Source organism: Falco rusticolus, chromosome 15 (genome assembly GCF_015220075.1).
Source record: "Falco rusticolus isolate bFalRus1 chromosome 15, bFalRus1.pri, whole genome shotgun sequence".
Taxonomy (NCBI): Eukaryota; Metazoa; Chordata; class Aves; order Falconiformes; family Falconidae; genus Falco; species Falco rusticolus.
Genome location: NC_051201.1, coordinates 3,153,039 through 3,175,787, shown reverse-complemented (window position 1 = coordinate 3,175,787; position 22,749 = coordinate 3,153,039). Strand labels below are relative to the sequence as shown.

Here is a 22,749-nt window from a genome sequence, read left to right as displayed (position 1 = left end):
CCCAAGAAAGGGATTTTGTAATTGTGGTTTTGCATTACGCATTTAATAGATGTTCTGTCCAATTCATAAGCCTGAGGAAGAGGAGGTGTTTGGGGAGAGGTGATCGTTCATCCCCGCAGTGAAAAGCAAGATAACTTTCTGAGTGCAATTAGCAACTTAACTTGCCGTCTGCAGTTACTTTTATTTGATTAAGTGGGTGCAACTGCCTGGTGAAGTTCCCAGATTTCGGGGAGGAGGAGATGTTGGAGAGATGGGAGAAGGGAACAAGGAAAGTGATTCATTATCTCCAGCATGTTCAAAGCCAGAAGTAACCTGGAGAAGCCCTGTTGCACTGGGCAGTGCAGGAGGCCAGCGGACATGCTCATGAGAAGGTGCACCTAACAGAGGATGGATGTATCCAAGGTGCCCCTCAGGTTTCCTGCATAAAATGGCTTTGAAAGCAGAAACTATGCACCCAGAGGAAATAATTCATTACAAGAGTTGGTGGAAACCTCTTAGCCAGGTCCAAAACCCAGGGGAGATTTTCCAGTGATGTCCATGCACCAGTTTTGACAGGCTGGAGACAACTCCTCCTACCCAGCAAAGCAGGAGCTCACCAGGTAGCTCCTACTTTTCACCATGCCCTTGAATGTCAGTCTTTCACACCCCAGCTAAACACAAACAGCTTGCTTGCAAAGCTACCAAAACAAACAAACAAACCAACCAAACAACAACAACAACAAAAAAAGTCGTAGTTTGTCCATTTCACCATCCAAAATCACTTCACTGCTTCATGATTTTGTGCAGGTGGAGCAGAATGGCTGCAAGAGGACAGAGCAGAGACTTGTTTGGAGGCTTCCCTGAGTTGTTGCATCACTGATAAGAGATTAGAGATGGACATCCTTCATGGTGCCTCAGACAAGCGCTGTAGCTGCTGGACCTTGCCTAAGCTGAGAAAGACCACAGCTTTGCAGGGATCTCATCCAAGATTTTTTTTCTCAAAGCAAAACAAGAATGTTTTCTGGGCGCATCAAAGACTTTTCCAAGGAGAAATAAAAGTTCCCAACTTGTGTTTAGTTGGAGCCAAACCTGTGTCCTCATACACTGGGGCTGGTGAGGGGCAAGGGTTAGAAGGGAAACGCACTTAGCACTGGAGGCAAAGCAAGCCTCAGACAGAGGAGAAATCAAATGGTTACCAGCATAAATAATAATAAAAAAAAAATCCAAAAGGAAGTTTCAGATCCCTCGTCATGACTCATGCCTGCAGCATTATTCACCAGAAATGATTCAAACAACTCTTCTGGCCTGTGCCGCTCTTCCCCACCTCTGGAATTCCCGTGCATCCTGCCTGATGGAGTAGCCGGGGCAGCAGGGACCACTGGCACCCACCTTGCTTCTGCCTCCTCTACAGCACTGACCCTCCAAAACCAAAATAACCCAGAAAGATAAAAAAAAACAACACACCTCTCTGCCAGCTATGTAAGGAGAAAAACAGGGTACCCTTGTTTTTAGTATCTATTCAGCTGCTTAAAAGAGCAGGAAATTTGGGCCATTTGCTTTAACCATTGTATCTTCTGTTATTCATCAATTTTGGAAAACAGCCTCTAAAATTGTTTCCGGCTCCCCTTTCCCATGTAAATCACTCCAAGGTTTTGTGTTTTTGTTTCAGAAAAAAAAAAAAAAAAAAGGCTAAACATTCTGTTGTTCACAGCAATATTTTTTAACTTATTTCTAATTTAGCAACTCCGTTGAGCTCTCCTTTCCCTAAAAGCCTGCAAACAGAGGAAGCAGTTCCTGCCTGCGGCTGCACGCAACCAGCAAATGCCACACTGAATGTTTTTTTCCTGTCCCCTTTTAATGCTCTGTCAGCTCCCTCCAGAAATGAAGGGGCATCGGTCAGTCCAGGCAATAGCCCAGGGAATAATCCCCCTCCTGGGGAGTTTCCAAAGTGCGACTCCGCTTCAAGACTCTTCAGGGGGCATCTGGGTGATAGAAAAGGCTCCGTGCAGGCAGAGAGTGATTTGCACTTTGGAAATTGCAAGGCAGGTATTGCAACGCCCAGGTTCAAGCTTGGAGAAAAAAATCTGGATTTATTTTTTTTTTTTCCCCCCAAACTCAAAGAGCTTCTCTACCGTTTGTGGGAAATGTGCAAAGGCAAATGAAATTGGGGTATGACCATAACCACTGCTGACAGCACGATACGCTCATGAGACCCTGCCTCAGACACTTGCAAGAGGAACAGCCACAGTCGGCATAGACCAGGGTTAACAGGAATCCTTCCTATTTATGCCGGGGTCCTGCCCTGCTGAGCTCAGACCCAGCTCTGCTCACAGCACAGAGATACTCCTGTAGATATTTCACTTGCCATTTCCCTTGCATCCCCAAGGTCAAGGGTCATCTGAAAATATCAGAAAATATGTTGTCAGACTTTTTTTTTTAAGCCCCATTTAACTGCACACCTATTCAGTCTCCTCCATTTCCCTTACCCGAGGTACAAGAAGACACCATACGCGTCCGTGAGGAACCTGGACCTCCTCTAACCTTTCCCAGAAGGATCAGAAGGAAGCTGGAATATCTCAGCTGAACGCTGCCAGGCAGTGTAGAATCAGGCCAGCTGGGTTTCAAAGGGTTCACACACACAGGGGGAGAAAAAAAATACCCATAAAAAAAAAAAAAAAAAGGCAAAAAAGAAATATTCATGTTGCAGCTTTTGCTTCTGGAAATCCCCAGTTTGGTCCTGAGTAAGTCAGCCAAAATGGTGACCTTGGAAGTACGATGGGAATGTCGTTGGACGTAAGAGCAGCGCAGAACAGCCCAGCTGCAGCACGGATCAGTGTGATGAGCCAGGAACTGATGAGCACAAAGGTCTGAGCGTGCTGCAAATGCAGCATTGGTGCCTCCGGTATGAGAGGGCTGCTGTTTTCCAGCAGAAGGCTGGAAAATAGTTCCTCGGTGGCTGCAACCTGCATGAAAGCAGCCCATCAAACCCACTATCCACAGGGATGGATAAGCAGCAGGTTGACTGAATGTTTTAGGAGAGTATTCCCATTTTAAGCAGAATTTTTCAAGGTTTTGAGGAAGCTAAGTCAATGCCTCATGCTTTGAAGCAAATAGAGGCAAAAAAAACAGTCAATCATGTTTTGGCCAGAAAATATTTCTCACAAAAGTGTCCTGGCAAAACAAAGCTCATTTTTGACCAACTCCACCCACAGAAGCAGGTGCGTAATCACATTATTAATGAATTATATTAGAGTTGTTGCCAAAGGGAGAAGACACATAGGAAGAGAAGCTGGACCTTAGTCACTGTCGGGAGAGGAAGGCCAGACCCTGCAGGCAGGGTTGGCGAAGCCGGCCACCCGCACAGAGCCCCGTCACTGAAATGTGGGCTGGCTGGGTACACATCCCCTCCAGGTTGCAAACCTTCACCGGGCCACGACCTGCTGACTGCAGGTTGCCCACCCTTCCTTTTAGACTGAAAAATCCCCTGCTTTCTTGGAAGGGGTAGTAAGAATGGGTGGCCAGGTGCAAGCAAAAATTGGAAGGAAATTGCCATGACTTTTCCTCCTTAAAACGTTTCTTTGCCTGCTAGGGGAAAAATCCAAACAGTACATCCAAATCAAACCTTGATCAACACTGAGAAATTACATCATGAATGTACCCTAGCAGCTATCACCGTCACACCTGATGTCCAGCAGGTCCCTAACCACAGGATGGAGCATGACTTCTTGCTGGAAAACTCCACGGACTACAGCGATGTTGGAATAAGGCACCGAGTACCTCCAGGGCTTGGTGTGAAAGGGGTGAAGCCAGTCTGCAGCTAAGGATGCAGCTGGGCACCTTGCTGCGAGAGAACATCAGCATCAGCGCATTCACCTCAGCATTTCAACATACAGTTTGTTAGTCGACTCCTGATTTCACAGGAAAGCAGAGGCCAGGCTGCATATTTCAGAGAGATAAGGGCAAAAAAGGAGTCCCTATAATCTCATGCTGACCTCAGCAATGGTGTTTCATTTATACCTTCTCGTTAAAGGATATACGCCTGTTGCAACTGGCCATCTGGTCTGCCCTGTACCTCCTCCGCTCCAACTCTGTCTTCCTTAAAAGCAGGAGCAGAAGATAAGTGCTTCATGAATTAGCAAAGCACATAGTTTCCCTGCAAGAAGCATCTCTCCAGGCTCCTGCCAGATGCCGAGCCTCTCCTCAGTGCAGACCGCCCTCGGAGCCAGCCCTGAATTATTGGGGGCTTTCAGAAACTTCCCACCACAGCACCAGCCATGCAAACGAGGAACCTACAACCTCTCCATCCCCCAAATGGAAGTGCAGCTTCTCATCCCTATTTTCAAGGAGAAGGGATGATGATCGGGGGGGGGGGGGGGGGGGGCAGGCGGGGGGCAAGCCCTGGAAGACCCACTGAAGCTCCAGACCACACAGAAAAAAGGCTCTAATGAGGGGCTGGATTCATTAATGCTCTGAGCAGAGGAAGGCATTGGCCTGTATTTCTTAGGTCACAGCAACAACAGAGGAAGTCTGGCAGGGCCATGATGTGGGATGGAGATTGCTCTCCAGGGTGACTCCAAAAGGTAATAAAAAAAGACAATAAGGCGAAAAATAATAAAACCCTCCAGCTTTTTATTTTCTCCCTGCAATGTCAAGCTTTTCAGGAAGGCCTAATGTTTGCCTACAGATTTACTGTCCCCCAGGTGCAGGGCGCAAAGGCACGGCTGACGTTACTTGACAGATCCTACGAAAGGCTGCGTAGCCATGACCGACCCTCTCACTGGCAACGAGGACCAGCCAGGGTGTCTTTACCATCAACCAGATGAAAAATAGGCCACTGGATAGAAACAGGGTTGAAAGAAAGTTCCCTGAAGAGCCCTAAGAAACGAGCAGCTTGCACAGGACCTTAAATCGGAATCGTTCTTTCTGGAGGCTGCTTTTTTGTCCCTAAAACAAACATCGGCTTGGTCTGTTGTGAGTAGGAAGGGCCCTGGACAAACAACATCACAACCCTGGGGCATCCAGCTGGTGCATCACTGAGCATCCTTGGGATGACAAAAGCTGATGGTGGCTTCTCCAGGAGCCGAGAGCGGCTCCAGTTTTTCCTCCTTGGCCACAACCACGTCAGAGCCTCCAGCCCTTGATGCACCCACCCCTCAGACCTCAGCTCTGTCAGAGCTCACAGTGAGCACATACAGAGGGTGAAAAGCCTGAAACCCAAGCCAGCACAGAGGAGCCTGGCTGATACACCATACTTGATGACCATCGCTCCTTGGAGGTCTTGGCTGGTCCCACGAGGATCCCATCAGCTTGGAGTCAGGATAGCAGGACCTGATTTTCAGGGCAGCTCCACAAGCCAAACCCACATCCCCAGCAGTTTTGCATTTGCAAAGCAAATCTGCAGGTAAGGAGGGACAACAACAAACCCCTCCTAAGGAAGTATCCTTAAATGCACCATGTCACCCCAACAGCTGGCATGGAGGTGACAGCCCTGTCAAGGCACCGTGATAACAATAACTCCAGCAGCTTCTCTATCAGCATTTTGAATTAATGCTGTTTGAACCAGCCTCAGCTATTGCATCTCCTGGCAGGACCCGTGACAGTTGGTGTAATTTATTGTTTCTGTTGCATGCTCGTTTGTATTCCCAAGCAGCCTTGGGGAGTAATTTCTCAATGAGCAGACAGCTGCTGGGAGAGAGGAGCAGAGCCAGAAGCTTGAGATTGGGGAAAGGACGCAGGGATCTCTCTGGGAAGCCTGGGCAGGGTGGCTGCTTCAAGACCCATGGACATGGAAAAGCCGCAGGAAGAAGCCACAGGAGCATCATGAGACAAGGCACTACTGAGAAGATGAATTTTCAGTGGTGGCATCTACCCAGTTGCTAGAAGTGCTGCCTCTCTGCCAGAGCCACCTGGCTTTTATGGGCCAGCAGGGTCCAGCAAGTAAAATCCTAAATCAGGGCAGAACCTGGATGGACAAGACTATATAGACCTGTCACAGCACTACCAAAGCTAGCCGGCTGCTACAAGGCTTTTACCATCCCACACCAGGTTAACTTCAGTGAGTAGTTCCCACACCTTGCCCTGGCACAGCCACCAACCCCCCCACAAGGTTTCAAAGGTTCATCTACTGTCTGTGCTGTTTCTTCATTCTCTTCAGGCCAGGCCACCCAGCTTCTTGCCTCTGCTGCATCCAGACCCTTCCTTCTCCAGGCCCCTCTCCCAGCCAGCCTCTCCTCACCCAGCCTCCCTGCTTCTCCCAGGGCCTCTCCTACACCCTGGGTGCTCTCCCTCCTCCCTCTGCTTCTTCTAGGTCTCTTTTCATCCAGGACTCCCCTTCCATCCCCCTCAGAGCTATTTAACTGCTTAGCAGGAACCAGCCACAGCTGCACATCATCCACGTCAGCCAACCCACCGCCCCTGAAGCCAGCCCACAGCTGTATATTATCAATGTTAATTAACCTGCCTTCATTCCTTTACAATTCCTCTACATAGACCAATATTGTCTCCAGCAAAACAGAGAATAGGAAAATCACATGACACCTGCCCCAATACTGTCCTAAGCCTTCAGTTTTCTCACCCCACTTGAGATGGTGTAACCCAGCAGTTCAGAAACCACACGGCAAACACAAAAGTAGCTCAGTGAGCTGGGAAGCCAACAAAACCTGGCTACCCATGACTTTCAGTCTCGTGGTTGGCTTCTCTGGTGGCTAACATGATCCCTATTCTGGGCAAAGCCTTTTCCACACTGGGCTGTTCGTGCTTCTCCTTTGCCTGCAGGGTCTCTGGCATCTCGTGGGGGTTGTGCTCAGCCTGGCTCCCTGTGCAGGAGGTGAAGATGATCCTCTTCTGTACCCACTCACCCATTCAAAAATGCACAAGCACCTCAGGTCTCCAAAATCTCCATCCTTCCATTAAACCCCACTCAAATTGGGTACCAGATCTGGCAGCGGTGAGGCAGGGTGGGAGGGCTGAGTCAAGCCTAGACACTAGTTGCACCAGGGCAATGAATTTCTCTCCTCTTGCCAAGCCCAGGCTGTCCGAACCTGGGTGCTGCACATCCCCAAGGGATGCTCGTGGAAAAGAGCCAAGCTTGTGTGTTCAACCTTTCTATGATGATGCTCCAAAGCCAGCAATGTGGACAGATGGGCTGGGCTATGAAACGCAGAAAGAGCAAAAAAACATCTTCTGAGAGGAGTTTCTGAGTTTAGTTTTCACCCTGAGGCAGTCTGAAGAGTTGGCACTTCACTTTCTTCTCTTTTTCCCCTTGGAACAAGAATGCCTAAATATATATATTTGGAACCATTGGAATGTTTTGTTCCAGGGCAATTGAAATATTATGCTAATATTAGAGGTACCATGTGATTATAGAATTACATGAACATCAATATGAAATGGGAAGGCTCAAACGGGTCTCTCATATTCTCTTAACATTTTTAAGTGAAATGAAGGTATTTCCTGCAAAGGATTTGATTGCAGTAAAGCTATTTCCAATGGAAAGCTGCTCTGCCTGTAGCTGTAGTGACAGGGAACATGGAATTAGGTGGATAATGGCCAATATCGTGAGAACATGGTACATGGTCCATCCAAGCTGTGCAGTACTGCCTGCTCTGGAGGAAACCCCTCAAACTGCTAAAAAGCAAACATTTGTCCTCACTCAAGACAAAGAGAATAATTCCTGGGTTTATTCTATTGTTTTGTTGGTTCGGTTTTTGGTTGGGTTTGGGCTATTTTTGTGGGCGTTGTTGGTTTTTTTTGGTGGTGCTCTGCAACCAGTGACTATCTAACCAGAAAGCCAAAATCCCTTTCTCCCAAATCACAGACATGAGACACCTTGACCATGTTTGCTGGCTGTCCCATGGCAAGATGCCTGCGCCATGCCAGAAATGGTCTCGTTAACACACTCCAGAAATGCTGCCAGAAATGCTTTATAGCACTGCATACCAGGAAATTGGTAAAAGACACCCAAGAAAAAATAAAAATGCATCCCTTTCAGCTATATGGTCCCGTGCACGGTTGAAAAACACATTAATCTTGCAGAACATGGCCAGCAGACAGGAGCCAAAAGGTTGACACTGGGGTGTGGTGAAGGGGAGACATATTTACATGCTATTGCTCAGCAGGTCACAGCAACAGGATGCTGATAACATCCTGCAAACTTCCTCCCTCAACTGGCGTGGAAAAAAAAATAATAAAATGATGGCCCCGAGGCACATAATGACCAACCAACCATTCACAAATTCACCTTCTGGGATACTTGCATTTCAGAGCAGACTGGCAGACGCGTCACTTTTCTCTGGTTATAAAGAAGACAACTTGAAAGCAAGGAAAACAGGGCAGGGGCAGTGGCGAGCTCTGCAGCCAGCAGGATGATGGGGTGACGGCTCAGCAAGCACAGTGTTGGCACAGTCCCTCCTTTTATTGTTCCAGATGTATTTTAAATTGACCAGCACTAGAAGAGAGGCTTTTTAATAGCTGGGTTTACACGCTTTCCTTGTCCTCTAGACAACAGAGTTCAAAGAGGTTCAGAGCCACGTTACGCTCTCAATGACATAGATGTAAATCCAGATGAAGTCAAAGCAACAGGCTTGGCAGGAGCGACACTGCGGACTTCCACAAAAGGCAGGGAGAGGAGGAGATTCCTACCACTCCCAACATCTTTCAAATCCATAGATTTAATTTAATTTAGACTTTGACAAGAGATGTGCAGGATTTCTGCACTCTGCTCAGGCTCATGGTGGGAGCAGCAAGGGGAAAATTGTTTGCCAAGAGTACCAGAGGGTTTTTTTCTTCCTTTCCAAATGAAAACACAAGGACACACTCAGAAAGAGAAACAAAACCTGCCTGCAAAGAAAAATGTCTGCAAATAAAAATCTAAATTTGTTTTGGTTTGAGCAAAATAATTTCCTCTGACAAAGTCACTAAATTACAATCCACTCCAATCGTGACACTTGGTTTTCAAACCCAGGGAGGATGTAACAAGGTCCTCCCAGAGATGCCAGGGGCATTGGCAGACCCCAGGGAAGGGGCTTTTGCCTCTGAGTATGACTCATTTCACGCAGAGCATGCACAGCCCATTTCCAACCATTTCTTCTCCATATTTAACTCTTCTCCCTCAAAAAATCCTAAATATCAGTTACAAGAAATCTCCAGTTGCAAGAGCTCCTATTCAAATAAATAATCTGTCTTCTGGGCGGGTAGGAAAGCCAGAGCCAGGACTATGCATGTTTTGGTTACGGTCCCACTAATTTTAATCATCAATTCTGCTCTTCACCCTGGAGCAGAACTCTCTGAGCTGGTCTGATTACACCTATGCCACCAACTCCACTTTCATTTGTTTGCTTTGATGATACCGATTATCGGGGTGGGATGGGGTGGTGATGCTGAACCGGTGGGACCACCACCACCACATGGAACATGACATGGGGGGCTGCCCCACCAGGTGAAGCCTGGGAAGGAGGCAGGAGGTTGCTGCAGCCAGCTGGGACCCCGTGCATGGCACTGCACAAGCCCACAGCCCTTCAGCCTCGGCTCACACATCTTCGCGGTGCCCCAGCAAACCTCTGCTCCCTAAGGCAAAATAAAAGCTCATTTGCAAACAGGCATTCTTGGAGTCTCGTTCTCCATTCTGGCCTGTTTTGCCAAATTATGGAGAAATGGAATATAACCACACCTCTTTGTTATACACACGGGCACATGTAATGTATATGCCTGTATGTGTGCATGTACATGGATTTCCTTTCAATAGCAAAGCTGCATTTTGGAGCAGATCCAGGATGCCGTTCCCAGCCCGCACATTTTTGGAGTGGGTGTCTGCAGCACTGCAGCATCTCACAAAGCCCACTCTGTCATTTTCTCTTTCTCCTCCCCAAAACACTCAAAACACTCCTGTGAAAGTGAAACCTGCCCTGAAGCAAGTCTACCTTCTGCTTGGCCACTCAGAAGAAATTTTTTTCTTTGTAGGAAGCGTGGCCATTTATCTTGGCAGGCTCTCCAGAGCTGGCTTGGCATGCAACCTCTGCAAAATGACACCTCGCTCAAGTCACTCCCCCACACACAGGTAGTGGGGCCGCTTCACCCGTGGAGGGCTTCCAGCTCCACCTACGCACCTGTATGTATTGCAGCCCACCTCCTGGATGCTTCTGCTGGAGTGGCTGCACAAAAAATATGCCAGGTTTGCAAGGAGAGAGGATTTTCACCCAAGTCGAATGAGTTGAGGAAATGGGGTGGTGGTACTGCACCTTCTCTTGCTTTTGCAGCATCTTTTGTGTCCCCACACACCAGTTTTGGGGTTGAGGCAGCAGCTTAGCAATGACAACTCTGCAGTAAGTAGAACCCCACCACCACCAGCACTGTCCCACATCTTCCTCCTCCCACCCATCAGCCTGTGTTGAGAATGTCTCCCCTTGAGCTCATCACAGAAAATATGGACCAGACGAGGCTGGTACTATCTTCTGGGGAGGGGGGGGGGGGTCATCTGCTCACTGGGTTTCTCTTCGTTCGGCTAATTGGGATCACAGCACGCCCGGTGCGTGCCAACAGCCCTCTCAGGCTGGCTCTGTTTTCTGGCTGAAGCCCTGAGCGACACTGCAATTTGCCTTGTTTCTTTTTTAGGTCGTCATTCCTGGAGCAAGAACAGGGAAGCAGAGCCACAGGGCAGACAGACCCACTCACGCAGACCCAAGCAGGAGCCTTGGGGTGAGCGCACGGGGACCGACGTGACATCCCAGGTTTCCATCCCCAGCAGCTCCTTGCTCCCATCACAAGCTCACGATGCAAATCCACTGAACATGGATTTTGTGCAAGCTGAACGCAAAGGTAAGCGAAAGCTTTCTCTGGATCTGCACAAGGTTTTGATGTGCTTCTGGTCATCATCTTCCAGCCACAGGTATTTTGGAAAGACTTTTGTCCTGGATTCCTGCTCCTTAAGGGCCAGATCCTCCTGGGAGCTGCATGCAATGAGCTGGGAGCATCCGGCAGCAGGAGTGAGGAACGTGATGGAGAGTGTTTCTTATTGTGGAAACTGGATTTAATAAAAATAAATGGTTTTGGCAGCTCAAACGTCATTCCACACTTGCCACTTTAATGCCAAAGGAGGTGACATAAACCGTAATTTCATCTGCCTCCTTCCCCCCCTCCATCCCCTCACTGCCCCCCCCCCCAAAGACTGAAAGCAGCCAGGGAAGAAAAAAAATCTCATTGCTGAGAAATGAGCTCAGATCAAAAAACCTAGGTTTTCTTCTGATTTGGCCAGGAGGAAAAAATTCAGGAGAACAGAAAGGTCTCAGGGGTGGAAACTGGCATCTGCCTCCTCCCAGTCTTGAAAAGGCCAAGCTAGGTCTGTGCTGAGAGATGAGTTACCCGGGGAGATGCAGGGCCTGGGGACCGTACCCTCATACACACACATGGCTATAGGGGCAAAACATCCCCAGCAATGCATAGGGGATGCTGCAGCATCAGGAGCTCCCGACCGTGAGCTGGGTGCCTGCCTTCACACTTTCCCCATGGAGAAGTGGCTCCTGGGGTCTTCCAGCTCCAGTTTCACTGCTCACAGTGTTTGCTTTCCAGGCAGGATCAGAGAAAATAACTGGGAAAATAACTGCTAAGAAAGGGCTTTTTCAGATGATCGACGATTGTGGATATGGTTGTTCCAAAAATAAAAATAAGACCCCCACAGAACACCTCTCCCTCGGGCACAGCATTTTTAAGCACAGCCAGGGAGAAGAGGCTGGAGCTTTGAAGGGGGGAAGTGCCAAAGAAACCACTCTGTGGACACGAAAATGAGAATTAAAGAGGAATAAAATAAAAGGGGAAGGTGGAGTAAAAGGAGAAGGAGTTTCTTCACTGCTGTCCTGTTTCCTTCCCTGCCCAAGCCTGTATCCTCTTTCCCTGGATCCAAACACAAGAGGCAGAACCAGAAGACGCCCGTAGGCGTTGGTGGGGTGGACAGGAGTGGGGCAGGGGCTGAAGGGCTGGCAGCCCTGGGCCAGGACACGGGAAAAGCCTGCTTCACCCAGGCACTGCCAGCACATCGATGCAGCAAGGGAAATTGCAGCGCTGCGGGCTGATTTCTGCTCTGGATGAAGCAGGGTGAGGGGTTTAGAGCCCCAACAGCGAGTTTGCTGCTCCTGCCCATCCAGTGCATCCATCTGTGATGCCTTGTGCTGAGAAAGTCCCAAGGAAGAGCCATTTCCATCCACCTCCACCTTTCCTCAGCTGCCTGGCAGCAGAGCAATGCTGCTCAGCTTGGGTACGATTAAAACCTGGATGATTAAAAAAAGCAATAATCTCTCGCACAGCAACACAGTGCCCCGACCCCGCCATGCCCCGCAGGCTGAACTTCAAGCCCCAGGAATGCGATTGTCACCGAAAGGGGAAACGGCTGGGGACAGTGTCCCAGTTGCTATCTGGCCACCCCAATTAACACCTTTGAGCGGCAGCCAGCCGCTCGCTGAAAAATGAACTTTCCTCTGAACTCCATTCCTCGCGGCAGAGGGAGCTTGTCGGCCCCTGCCTCTCGTCCCCTTGCCCCTTATCTCCCCCCGGAGCTTTCCTGTTTACATTTCCCATTAGATTACTGTAATTAATGCAATAACAGCAGATACTGTTTGGGAACACGGCTGGCTACCACTCGCCGGAGGAGGGCTCGGTGCTGCTCGCAGGGACGAGCAGCTGCTCAGCCCTGTACCTGGAGCTGCTCCCTGAGCTGCACCAGTGTATCTCTGATCCCAGAAAGTTGGGGTGACACCCCCCTATAAAGCTGATCACAGGTTTGGCTAAAGATTTATTGCCAGCGGGAAGAAAGTAAGCAACCCAAAATGCAACCAAGCCCATCTCTAATGCACCCAGAGGGGTCTGGGTGTGCAGCAGGGGAACAGATGCAAACAGGCTCTGTGCTGGGGTGCGTTTTTGGCTGCACACCCCAAAACCAGCACAGAGGCTCCCTGTCTCCAGTCCCACAAATTCTTTAGGTGGTGCCGTTAATATCCGGTGTACTGAATAGTACTGCAGATTATTTGCACTGCTGCATGTCATAACACTGACTTTCCTCAGAAAATGGCCAATTTCTTCCTATTTATCCCCTACCCCAATTTTGCCCTGCAGACAAAAGCACAGGCACATGGCTGCTGGAGTCTGTCCGGGAGGACAGGGGAGGGAGGATAGGAGGAGCACTGTGTGCTCAAACACAGCCTGTACACATTTTCTACCACTCTTATTTCCCCAACTATCTCTATAATTTTAAACAAAATGGGTCACAGGGAATCTCCACTCTTGGTCTAAAGTGGGTCAGGCTCAATTACCACCAGTCATTTTCTTGGAGAGGAGAAGAAAGAGAAACCTGCCCCAGTTCCCCTGCACCCCTCATTCCCCCCTCCCTGGGAGAAGACCCCATTCCCCCCACACCGCTGCTGCGGGTCCTGATAACAGCCGATGCCTTTCCCTCTGATGCCGACGAGCAATCGTCTGGGGAAAACCAGAGTCATAAAACCCATCCCTCACCCTTAATTGAAGGTAAGCCCTGTGCAGATCGCTATCTGAATCAAAGTCCCCCAGCTGATGTATGAGCTGGGCTGTGTGTCAGGGACCCTTTGGTGGAAACAGCCCCCTTGCTGTTATATGGCACCTGGGGGAGCTGTAGCTGTTGGCTTTCCAGACCTCTTGAGTCCTGGGGGATTTAGGGGGGGTGGTCGGAGGAAGGCTGGAAGCTGCAGCACATCTGTGCTCCCCCTCATCGACACGTAGGTAGCAGGCTAATAGGTGCTATATAAAAGCCCAAGAGTAGTGGGGGGAGATATGTATCTTCAAGGCAGGAGGAAATTTAGCAGGAGGGCGAAGTAAAACAAGAAGAAAAAGAGGCGGAGGGGGGAGAGAGCAGGCTTTGAAATTAAAGCCCTGGTTGATCCCGTCTCAGGGCTGGGAGGTGGCCTGGGGAGCAGATGAGGAGGGAGAGGTGGGCTGGCAGGGGAAACCTGTCCCTGGGATGCGGATGTGGTTATTACTAACACATCTTTTTGGAGGGTACACCCAGAAATCAAGACAGGCTGGCTCCTGTGCCCCAGCAGAGCCAGAAGTGCCTGCGCTGGTGACGTCCAAGCAGGTCTCCTCAAGGAAAATCAATTTGGCCCCAGTGCCCGTGAGCTCTTCTGCTTAACTGGTAGCCCCAAAAGCATCGGTGTTCAGCCTTTATCAACACATGGCAGAAGCAAAACAGAAACAGGCCCACGTCTGGAGGGAGGGGGAAAGCATCTCGTGATTCAGAATCCTGAAAACAGCAAAGCTGCATTCTGGTCTTGGCCCACAAGATTGATTTATTCCCTAACTGGCCAAATGACACACATATACCCTGCAACATTACTGCTTGGCATGTGCTTCTTTCCAGACCCCATTTTTCTAGCACATTCAGCTCACTTGGTTTTTGCCTTCTATGCAATAAATCCTGCTCATTCTCTAAGTGTGACCAAAACAGACACTGCGGTCTGCTGCCATTCCCCAGATTTCTCACCCATGGGTGACCTTTGCTCTTCTATCACTTGGAGACCCTTTGCAGCTGCCAGCCGCTGCCACGCTCATCCCCAACATCAACCTCCCACCTTTCACTTCAGGCATTGAAAACAACATCTCTCTTTTGAAACCCCATCAGCTGCCGAGGCAGAAAGGCTTGGAAATAACCCCTCTCGCTGTTCTTGCTTGCCATGCTTGCATATGTTCCCCAGCTGGAAGATTTGCAGCTCGCATTGACCCTGCTGCAGCTCCTGACTGAGCCCCCGCCGCTGGCGTGATTTGCAGCACGCTGGCTCCCCGGGGTCACTGGTTGTGTGGGAAGGGAATTAACCTATTTGCAAGGATGAGCCACGGAATTGCTGATCTTGTTTTCCCCCTCTCCCTCCGGCTCTGCGAGCAACATGCCTCCCCAAGAGCTCTGCAGCAGCCTTAACTCCTCTGGCTAGAAAAAAACATGAACCATGATCTTTGCTGCTGGGGCAATAAATATTCCCCCCTCCACCCACCCGCACAGCAGGGTCAAGAGCCTGCAGGTCAGCCCAGACGGGCTGAGGATGCTTGTAGCTCGCTGCCCTGTTTGCCTCCAGCCCCACAGCTCACAGCATTTCTCCTGCAGGTCCCCCAGCATGAGCTGCCGCCTGCTGCCGGTTGAGGATCCATCCAACGCTTTGGAGCCAACAGCTGCGGCTGTGCCAGGAGCAGAGGCTCTGCTGTAACAGGGCAGAGGGCGAGGACCAGGGGTTCGATGTGCTCATGCGCTGCCCATGCCCTGCCTGGCACCCTGGGGAGATGCTCTTAGCAGGTAGGAAGAACCTTTGGTGGTGTAGCTCCGTTTTGCCTGCACTGGTTGCTAAGGGCAGCCTGGAGGAGCTAAGCTGCAGGCAAGCCCTTGAGGATGCGGTGAAATTATACAGCTCCTTTGATGAAATCATACCCTTGCTGGCAAATGAAAAATCCAGCAGCACAACAAATCCTGCCTGGGGGCTCTAGGATTAGATTAAAAACACAGCAGCCACTTGACCCAAAGCGCCAATTCAGTATAAATTCAGGCTGCTGGTTCACAGCTAGCTGCCCACTCATCTGTGCACCCGCAGATCCTGTGCCAGGTCAGGAATTGCCTGTCCCGCAGCACCCTCCTGCCTGGGGCATCGCCTCTGCTCCCCCGCAGCTGCCAGCAGGAACCTGCCGCAGGCTCAGCACAGGGGCTCTGCTGAATCCAGCACCCGTGACACATGCACAGCACCCGGGATGTGTGCAGCACAGCACCCAACACGCCCACAGCACCCAACGTACACACGGCACCCTTGATGTGTGTAGCGCAGCACCTTGAATGCATGCAGCAGAGCACCCGAGACATGCACAGCACCCTTGATGCATGCAGCACAGCACCCAAGAAATGTAGTGCAGCACCCTCAACACACACAGCACCCAAGATGCATGTAGCACCCGCAGTGGGTGCAGCCCAGCACCTGTAACATGCACAGCACCCAAGATGCATGCATCACACATAACAGGCACAGCCCCACGATGAGTGCAGCCCAGCACCTGTAACACACACAGCACCCAAGACACATGCAGCACCTGTAATACACACAGCACCCAAGATGCACACAGCACTTGTAACACGACAGCACCCAAGACACGCAGCACCTGTAACAGGCACAGCACCTACAACACACACAGCACCCAAGACGCATGCAGCACCCTTGGGTGCAGCTCAGCACCTATAGCATGCACAGCACCCAAGATGCACGCAGCACTGCGGGTGCAGCCCAGCACCCACAACACGCGCAGCGCCCCCGGTGCCGCCCAGCACCCCCGGTGCCGCTCAGGACCCCTCGCACCTCCCAGCCGCGCCGCCCCGCACTCGCTAGGGGGAGGCAGCCTCCCGCAGAAGCCGGCCCCGGAGCTCCCAGGGCGGGTCGCAGCGGGGAACCCCGGGTTCAGCTGAACACGGCTGTTCCCTTCCATTCCTCGCTGCTCAGGGAAGCCACCGAGCCGCGGTCCTGCGCGGGTCACAGGGACGCGCCGCGCTGCGCATCGCTCCGAGGCGGCTGGTGCCCGCGCAGAGAACAGCGGCTCTCCTAAAATCGTTACAAAGCCATGCACCCGTTACAACCGGGCGGTAAAACTGCAAGCCCCTTTGCTGATAGCCATCCAGGGCAGGCAGGAACGGGGGGACAGCACTGATAAATGCATCTGCCCGCTGCATCGGGGCTTTCTGCAGGAAAAGATAACGGGGAGCAGCTGAGAAGTGTGTGACAGGCCATTTAAAGAGAGCAGCGTGGGCAGAAAAGCATAGATTCAGGCTTTTGCCTTATTCCTTCTCTAAATCAGTTTGATTTGGGATGGGATTTAGCTGGGACAATGTTTAAAAAGCTTCTTATATTTATGAAGAGTATTATTCATACCTACTATATAGATGTGCCAATTTTATGTCAAGGCATGCATAAACAAAATACAGAAAGTGTAGTTATATCTAGAAATTAAACAAATACCACCATTCTTGATAGGTTTTCAGGAACAATTTTAAAAAGACAGTATAATCGCTCTATTAAGGTATCTAAAAAAATACCTGCTAGGCTGGGCAACATCTTATATAGCCATTTAATGACTCTATAACAGACAGATAGACCAGCCAGAGGGATAGAGCATAAAAAGTTAAAAAGACCTGATGCAAAAGCGCCTTCTTAAACATTCAGCTTTGCATCTAAATACTGTGGTTCTTCTGAAGCTTTGTAAAATACTCTGGAATAAAACCAGACACTTTAAAAATCACTATGGGTAAATGGTTCCACTTCCCCTCTTGCCTTAGGGAAAGAGAGCCCACTGAAGGAATAAGTTACATTTTTAAGGAAGTTTGAGAAAAGGTTAGATTTTGAAACCCCAGAATGCCTTCTCTCGGCTGATTTAGGGGAAAAAGCTGAGTTTCTGCTTTCTTGTTAGCAGTCAGGGTGACATTTTTGCTGCTCAGCTGCCAGGACAGTGTCTCCTCCAGCTGAGATCTGTGCAAAATCCCTCCCAGCACAGCTCTCATATGGGCTGCTAATTTGGGTGGCCCATTTGCAATGCCCAGCACCTTCAAACAGCTCCCGATGTGCTCAGTGGCTGCGTTTTGCTAAAAACACTGAGGTGCTAAAACATGTTCATGCTCTCCCCAAAGAATGCAAAAACAGCTGAATTAGCACAGCCCTGGGAGAGGTCGTTAGGAGCTGACCTTATTTCACGATAGCTATTTATCTAACGGGACAGGAGATTGCCCAAAGCTTAACTCCGGGCAAATGGCACAGTAGAGCTCCTCTGCCTTGCTGCTCCTTCCTGCAAACTTGATGGTTGCCAAAAGGTATCACTTGGTGGATATTTAGCATCCTAAATACTGTGTTGCTAATCAGCAATGATAAATAGGAAAAAATTATTTAATCTCAACAAGAAACTCCCATAGAAACTGTGTTTTCTGGCTCCCAAGGCATTCTAATATGATAGTCACCTAAATCACCACGCTTAAGCATCCATTGCAAATGCTGCTTAATATAAACGGCTTGGAAAAATTCAGAGGGGGATTCAAATTCAGAGTCTCCCAACTGTGAAGGGATTTATCTCTCTGAATGAAGGTCCAGTTTAATTTGGGGTCTAAAGGCAGGAGATTTGTTCCGGGAGAAACTCTAGCAGGTCACCCAAAGCAAGGGTTGCTCTGTGCCTGCGTGTAGCCTCTTGCCTTCCCACCTAAAGAAGACTGGTCTCTACCCAGCGCTAAGGTATGGACCTAGAAGAGGTTTTTGGAGCAAAACTCAGCAAACGAGGAAAGCCAGCTTCTTCAGATGCAGTTTCTTGGCAGTTGTAAGGCATTGCAGCTGAATTTGGGCTGAGACTGAGCCCTTCTGCAGCATGTTCCCACCCTGTGTCTACTCTGAGCCACCCTGGGGAGTTGATTCAGCCAGAAAAATAGTAATTGTGCTTTTTGGAAAGGTTATTTTTGGCAGGATCAGCTCCTTGAACTGGCTGGCATCCCTGCCTCTGGAGCACCAGGGTCTGTGTGAGCCATGTCCACAGGGAGAAAGGACAGGCCAGGACTTCTGATGTGAACCCATTGCCCCTTCCTCTGCCTGCAGCTTTCCCTTGTGACCCTCAGGGGTTTTGGGCAGCTAGCTTTAGCCTCACAAGGCTACCTTCCTGCTGTGGGCAGAGAGGACCTCCCCAGCTCCGACCCTGCCCCAGACCCCTCCTTGGAGAGCCTGATCAGCCTTCAGGGCTCTCCCTCCCCAGCCCCTTCTCCTCTGCTTCTCATATCCCAGTCTTCCCCATTGGGCTGAGGATGCCCATGTTGCGAGGCCTGTGCTACACCAGCAGCAATATCTAACCTAGCAAGCTTACACATAGCTTGTGCTGAGCTTGCACCTTGCACACAGCTCCCAGCCGAGCAGCAGGGATTGCTTCCCAGGCTTGAATGGCTCCTGGGGAAAGGACCAATCACAGGGGTTGGCATCAAGCATGCACTGATCCTAGAAGTTGATTTTGAGGGGGATGATGTCCCTGCAATGAGGAAAATCTAGTGATGGGGCTGGGATGCCACATCCTTACCCTCTTGCATACACCATGCAAGGCTGCCTTCCTGCTTATGGGAGTCAGAAAAGATCATCTGAGGTGCCTGGTCCACCCCATTTTCAGCCTTCACCATGCCCAAAAAATTTTTGGCAGCCTTTTTTGGAAGCTATGTCCTGAGATACCTACCCAAACTTAGTCTGATACCTTCATAACCTTCCCCCTCCACTCTTCTGCCTCTTTTCACCCAGCTTTGGCCACAAATCACTCTCTGCTTTAAGCTTTGCTGCGTGTTTGCTTTGGCACAGAAGTTTTGTGAAGGAATGATCTTCCATATCAAACACGGGTTGCATCCCATGGTTGTGTCCCAGTGAGATCTAAGCCTTCTTCAAATGAAGGGCTCCACAGAGGCTTATCTATGGCTACGTGTGTATGCACAGACCAGTCTTTGCCTGCTTTGGTCCCAGTTTAGCCAGGCACACCAGCAGACATCTATCAGCTGGTTTTAAGCCTCCCTCTGCTACAACCTCACCTTCATCTCTCCAAACAACGTACACAGCAGCTGGGATTTGCCCTACCTACCCTGCAGCACACACCAGTTACCCCAGGCTCCTTCTGGACCCAGCAAAGGGCAGTCACGTCCCTGGGATGACCAAGCCCACGAGGGATGGATGCAGGAAAGTTCCTGACAGCACCAACCTCCCAGGAGATCCCAGGGCTCAGCCAGCAAAGCCAAGCACCCACGGGCTCTTACCTCCCCCACCGATGCTCCGGCTGCCAGCACAGCAGTATTTATAGCAACCCCAGGCTATTATATAACAAAAAGGTTGATTTCACCCCCACTGAACCTAACTCAAAGGATGTATGGTCAGAGTTTTGTCAAACCCCACGAGCTGTGTTTGTCTCTTGGCTCAGCAGTGGGTCTTGCAGAAAGAGGAAATGGTTTAAAGGCTGCTACTTTTCTTTTTTCAGATGAACCAAGTGTAAACTAAATGCTGACATGAAGGAGCAACAGGGAAGAAGTTTTGCACCCAGACAAGGTTTAGCAGTGGCCGAGCAGTTCCCACCAACTCTCTGCTGCAGGAGACAAGGCTTTGTGCATGGAATGATTCTGCAGTGGTGCCTTCAGGTGCCCAAGCAGCTTCAGAGCGAGTCTGCAATTAGTGCTGGAACAACTAGCACTGGGATTATTTTGCAATTAGTGTTGGAACAACCAGCACTGGGATTTTTCCCTTGCAAAAGCACCAGGTGACTTCTGCAAGCAGGCAGCTGAGAAGAGCTTTTAGGTTAAGCCCTGTGCCTTGGGAGCACAATTGAGAAAATAATTTCTTCTTAACTAAGGGCTTGCTCAGAGCCCCCCACAGAACTGCTACTGCCATCAGGGTTTGTTCTGGGGGCATAGAACAGACCCGAGTCTCACAGCTCTGGCCACCCAGTGCAAACCCACACAGAGCACCTAGATCCTCCCAAATTCCCCCTAAGAAATAAATAGTCCTGCTCATTTTCCAAAGTTTGCTTTGATAAAGGAGGAGGTCACTGAGGAACACCAGCACCTTGAGGTAGTCACCAAGCAGCCCTCACGCAGCTGTTCTCGTTACCTGTGTGATGGAACAGGGAAGGGAGCCCCTTGCAACACCCAGTTCCATCAGCTGGCAGGACACAAACACACCACAGCATTATTTATCAGCAAACACAGGCACATCTCTCCTTGTAGATCAGCCTTATGGGCTTTTCTAAGCAGAAACCCCCCAAGGAAGGGAACAGAGCAAAGGAGAGGGGACACCCATGCCCCCCCACAATGGGGAGGAACCAGCAAGGCAAGGGGAGCAGCAATGCCACCTCTCCAGCTGCAAAGGCAAAGAGCAACTGATGCCCCTCAGCACTTGCAGCATCCCTGCCAGCCATCACCTAAACTCACCAGAAAGGTTACTGAACCCTAAAGAAATAGTTATCTCCCTGCAGCTTTGGAAGCAGGTAATTTATGCTTAATAGCAAGCTGTTACAAAAATCTGCTAGCGGCCATCCACTCTGATACAGCTCTCCCCAGGCTCAGACAGCTATAGCTTAGCAGCAACCTACTCAAAGCATTTCTAAGGGATGCAATGTACATCTAAGATGAAATGCAAGAAACATGCTGGCCTAACAGCTCCAGCAGCAGCTATAAGCAAAAAAGGAACAACCAAGTAGCTCAGCCCCTTCACCTCCCTTCAGCAAACACATACAACCCAAGCAGACAGGTTACATAGCCTACAAGGTACATGACCTGCTGCTCTAACCACTGAAATATCAGGAAAAAAAAAAAATCTCTTTTTTTTAAAAAGAAGTATTATAATAAAAGCACTTCCTTTCCCCCTGCTCCACACTAGCCACAGTGGGGTGCACTCTGCTGAATTTAAAGGGACTGTTATCAACTAAGCCTGTTGGGGAGGTGTCTATATAAAGGTGAGGCTTGTTTGCGATGTAAGCAATGCAAATAAGGGTAAGAAAGCTTGTGCTGGGGATGGAGCTAGCTCTGCTGCAAGCAATGGGAGTTTTTTCTCTTTATTGACTGTATCTTCTATAGGTAATATTCATGCAAAAATATGAGATATACCTGGAAAAGATTACTAGGAGAGTTTAAGCAGAGGACTTTGATTGCTGGGCATGGGGGGTGTGTGGGGAGGTTGCTGTTTATATCCTAGGCAGAAAATTAGAGCTGAAAATGAGCTCCAGCCTGGGAGGGATTAGCTAGAATGGTATCGAAGTCCAGATCCCTGCTGCCTCTGATGGCTGGGGTGTCTCTCACCATGTTCTCTGTGATGGAAACTTGTAGCAACCAGAGATGTAGAAATTGCCTCCAGATTTACTGTTTGTCATGACCTGAGCTGATGGCCAAGCTTGGGGCAGGGGAAAAAAGGGCCCTGGAGACACATTTCTCCCAAGTCTCTGCTATGCTGATGGTGAGGGGTTTGTGGATGGGGTCTGCCAGGCTGGGGTGGTGCCTCAGTCAGGGTAGGGGCCAAAGTGTGTCAGAAAGGTTTTCTCAGCTCTGCCAGAGCTGCAGTTTCCCTCGGTGCCAGGCTCAGCTGCTCAGCAGCAGCAATGGCTTGCACTAAAAAAAAAAAAAGCTCTTTTATATCTCCCATACACAGCCAAACCACTCTGGCCGTGAAAGAGGAGCACTCTGAGCACAAACCGACTGTGCTGCAGGCTTCACCATCGCTAATGAAGAGAAAAGCAACAGCTTCAGCTGCCAAAAAGATCTGCGCTTGCAGAAGTGATGCTTTATTTTTAGGGACTTTGCAAGGCAGAAAGGCAGCGTGGCGCGCACAGCCACTGGGTGGCAATCGCCATCTGGCTCCAGCACCGAGCCAGCACCCCTGGGACCCGCTGAGCATCCCTTCCCTTCACCCCACATGCAAATGCAGGAACATCTGGTAGCGAGGTCTTATAAAGATAGCCCTCAGCTAAGCAAATACAGGAACAGGGACTCAACCAAGCTGTCATGTATTTAAAGCTTTTTTTTATTATTATTTTTTTTTTCAGTGCTCATTTGCCTGTTGTAGTTAGCCCTGCTGCATCTTGCTTGGCTTTATTGCCCGTCTGCAGGCGCTGTGCAATGTGTCGCCCAGCATGGTGGCAGTGTCCCCATCCTGCTGGGGAAAAGTGGCCCTTTGATAAGGGATACTGCCTTTTGAAGGATCTGTATTATCCTTAAGAGCTTCTAGCTCACTCTCCCTGGCTGCTTGGAGCAGG

The 22,749-nt window shown here is 49.9% G+C and overlaps 1 long non-coding RNA gene across 1 annotated transcript; it reads left to right on the top strand.

Moving 5' to 3' along the window:
* The first annotated feature begins 13,312 nt into the window (after positions 1-13,312).
* Positions 13,313-21,335, top strand: LOC119157900. Its single transcript, XR_005107696.1, has 3 exons — positions 13,313-13,485; positions 15,092-15,277; positions 19,987-21,335. It is a non-coding gene; the product is annotated as an uncharacterized LOC119157900 (long non-coding RNA).
* Positions 21,336-22,749: the final 1,414 nt, after the last annotated feature.